The sequence below is a fragment of the Monopterus albus genome, unplaced genomic scaffold (assembly GCF_001952655.1).
Source record: "Monopterus albus unplaced genomic scaffold, M_albus_1.0 scaffold272.1, whole genome shotgun sequence".
Classification (NCBI taxonomy): Eukaryota; Metazoa; Chordata; class Actinopteri; order Synbranchiformes; family Synbranchidae; genus Monopterus; species Monopterus albus.
In genome coordinates this window covers 533,307-537,620 of record NW_018128152.1, presented here as the reverse complement: position 1 = coordinate 537,620, position 4,314 = coordinate 533,307, and positions in this window count along the sequence as shown.

The following is a 4,314-nucleotide window of genomic DNA, read 5'->3' as shown; positions in this document are numbered from 1 at the left end:
TTTTAACTGAAAGTAGATGGAATACTATAAAATGTCAATCCACTTTGAAACTGTGTACATGCAGAAAAAGCTGATGGCATACAAACAGATGAAAATATGTTCATGGCAGTAGAATAATACACATGCCTTCTTCTCATGCCCCAACATCATTGTTTTAGACAGAAAATTTAAAAAAGAGATCTTGTTGTTGACTTTTTTAATATCATGCAATTGTTTCATACTGTGAGAACCACAAACTCAATTTATTTTCACTGTACCATAGTGGAGGTAGACATCTAAAAGCTATTTAAAACCAAAACCAAAAGCCTCTGTATGGATAGAAACCACTATGTGAGATATGTCCAGGTTTTATGTTATGTGTTGTTGTATTTTATTCTTGCATTTTGTAAAGGTGTCAAAGATGTCATTTGATCTGACTGCAAGACAAATTTACCTACGGGTATAAATAAAGTAACCTAACGTAACCTAACCTATGTGAGATACACTGTTGTCTTGTTGCTGGTGTTGTTATTTTCACAATTTGAGTGAAATATGGCTTTAAATCTAAACAAATCTGCTATACCCAGCAGAAAATTAACTCAGTCACATCAAAACACAGTATAAGGAAAGCACAGTGTGCCTTCCAGCTCGATTTATTCAAGTGAAGCTAATGGCATAGCAGCATGGTTTTACCAAAGCACATTAGTATGTATTAAGGAGGTTTGGGCCACCCAACAGCATACATTAAACTGTACACAATCTTCCTCCCTTCTTTTTCACAAAGCAACATCTATACACATTGCTGGTATAATCAAAAAAGGGGAATAAGCAGCATTTTTACCACTCACTTGACTATATGCAGAATTTAACAAGCATTATATTCAAGCTCACAGTACACAATCTTCCTCCCTTCTCTTTCACAAAGCAACATCTACTGTATACACATTGCTGGTATAATCAAAAAAGGGGAATAAGCAGCATTTTTACCACTCGCTTGACTATATGCAGAGTTTAACAGGCATTATATTCAAGCTCACATTCCATCCTGTTCCATTCCATCCATCTCTCTGCAAAGCCCGGCAGACACCAGGATCACCCAGGAGGCTGGGGCACAGCAAGTGAAGTCACCACCAAAGCTATCTGACAGTTTAGGTGGACTGTAATCTCTGTTGTTTAAATCTCTGTAATCTCTTTATTGTTTAAAGTGGGATTAGAGCCAGGCGACGTGCCTCGTGAGAAACGCATGAAAAATGGAAGGTTAAAATGTGTTCAGATTTCAGTTAAGTAAGTAAGAAAAAAATTCCCCTTAAATCAACATATTTCAAATAATCCTTAAGCATTTCCTGCAGAGCCACATGTGCTTAAGTCAGAACATTTTCCTCTAATCACCACTTGGATTGCAATCACTTCATGAGTCTTCAGTCAGCAAAAAGCTGTTTTAAGGAAAATCCATTGCCAAGCTTTCCCCATCTCAGTTTGTTGGGTTTTTCACATCAGCAACTTTTAACACTCTTTTCTCATTAATTTGATGAAAAAACATAGAGAAATTCAACTGGACTAGATTTCTAATCAGTTTTAAAAATCAGATTTAAAAATGTTTTTCAGCTTACTATTACTACTTACTATACTACTTTTTTCAGCTTACTATGACCTGGATGACTGAGAACCTGCACAGACATGTTCTCATTAATTTTATAAAAAAGGTTCCACTTTGGCTGCTGAAACAAATAGCTTGGCCAAGTACCCGCTACAGTTGCCGCTCTCACTGGAATTAAAGTACGTGAACACAGCAAGAGAAAAGCGAAATGCTGATGCACTGATTAAAGGAGGGGCTGTGATTAAAATATGATACTGCCTTTAACATTGCTTATAACAATCTTTCAGTAGTTACATTTTTCAAACAACTAAGGAATTGCCATTTAAATATTCATGCACTGTCTTCCCACCAACATGCAGAAAGTAATAATCACCAAAAAATGGCTTTAAGCCTGAAGGTCAGTCAAATCCTACAAAACCTAATGTTAAGCACCACTTAAGCAAAGTGTGCTGCAATTAACATACAACAGAATTACAGAGCTATCACACAAAATCATATTTCCATTTCTGTCGGGGTGTTACATATCAGCTGGAGTTGTCCACTAAAAGCTTTCATGTGTCACAGAGTCTGACACCAAAGTACTCTTGTCAGTTATATTAATGGAATGGGAAATTCTACAAAGTCTGATATTTAAAAATTATGGGATAAATCCAGTTTATCAGTACTTTGTTTCATTTTTGCAGTTTTGGACAACTTCCTGTTGTTGTTAATTGTATATCTGATATGTGGAAATGTGGCAACTTTGCTATAATAAAGTCAGAAAGCAGGAGTGGTCAGACATTCTCAACTGTCTTTCATCCATCACAGTCTACATGCCATCTTCTTCCTGGTGACTCAGTTATGGCTTCATGTTTTCACATTAATCATAGCACAGTGTAACAATTAATTGGATGATGACATTAATCTTTAACAAATTACCAATCCAAACAATGAAATATTGGCTTATGTGTGTGACTTAACTTTTTATCAACCATGCCAGCACTCTGTGGCTGTCAAGCAGTTTGGATTTAGCGTAACCTGCCTGTACGTCATTGCTCAAGTGCCTCTAAACAAAACAAGGCTCTATATTTTTATATGGTCAAGATGCTCTGTAACTGACCTTGAAGGCAGGCAGAGTGTGGAAATTAGGCAAAGTTTTTTTCTTTTTTTTTTAGAAAATAGTTTAAACTGGTCTGATCACATTATAGTGATTCAATATGCTGCTGCCAAGTTAAAACTTGGTATCTTCTTCCTGGTGACTCAGTTATGGCCTCATGTTTTCACATTAATCAGGGGGTGCAGTGTGTGAGTTCATTGAAAATATGTTCTGATATATGTTCTTCACATAAAATGAGCCAAGGACTTCAAGTTTGAGCCTGAAAAAAAATTTCTTGTATCTTTTTTCTTTAGATAAAAATGAAAAACAGGTGTACTTGGTGTGAGCCTGAACAGAATAAAGGTAAAAATAAGTAATTAAGCGTGCAGGTAGATGGAGCCTGCCATTGATTTTTATTCAATTATTCTTCCTGAGCAGTGTACTCATCACTTGGTCTTGGCTGTCCTGTACTGTAGGTTCATGTATCCATCACTGACATGAGATACAAGTGAATTTGTAGAGTTTTCTTGTATGTAATGTCTTAGTTAATTGTCTCAGGCATCATTCTCTAAACCATACACAAGAGAGGAAAAAGAATCAACATCTGTCATGTACTGTATGTGACACTGAGCCATAAGGACAAAAAGTCTGTAATAAGAGAGTGAGTCATAATGACACAAGTAGCAGCTGGTGTTCATGGCAGGTTGCATGTCATGGGAGCACTGATCAAAAGCTAGTCCTGAAACAATTTTTGCTGCACTGTTTTTTATTTCATGTTAGTAAGGAATGTCTCGTGCAACTCCGGAATGAAGCTCCACCAGTCATGCTTCAGCTATAGGGACACATATTTGGTCTTCAGGACTGGACCCCATCCACCACAGGTAGCTGAACATGTATAGCAGAGCACAGAATAACAGCAGAATTATATTGTAAACATTTAGTCAGTCCATTCCCTTTGGGTGAATAAATTCATAACAAGGTCTCACTAGAGTCTATGCTCCCCCATGTCCACTTGCTGGGATCTTTTCTAATCTCTACTCAGAGATTATCAGAAGCTCATCACCACTCTCCAGTCCATGTATTAGCTGTAATGTTTCAGCCCCTATAAAATGGTGCTTAGGACCATATTACTTCTGAATCATTCAGCAAGTGTTTATGCTGAACTGAGCTTTAGTTTTTATAATGTTAAAGTTAAGACATGTTAAGACATATTTACCAGATGAGACATGTCTAATAGCCTCATGGATGGCTCTCACATCCTGACTGTCATTTGTCATTTGACGTTTGGGAGCTCTGATATTGCAGATGTACTGCTCATTTTCACCCTCCTTTTAACACATTACAGTATACTGACCAGTCAGCACAGCAGCTGCAGACTGAAGGGATCACTGGCTTGGGCACATGCAGGTGGCCATGTGCAGAATGAATAATAATAATAATAATACAGTATACTTTACTGTGTACAATCACTAATCTTTCATACGGGGGTGTCATGTGAAGCGTACCAAATGTCTCACTTAAACACACAACCACATTCTTTTCTTTAATCGTTTAGTAATCTATATACAACCATGAAAAATAAGAGACTACGCAATTAAGAGCTCTGTGCGTTTTCTCGGTCAAAATGCGACGTTTAAAAGACATTTGCACTTGAAATATTCCA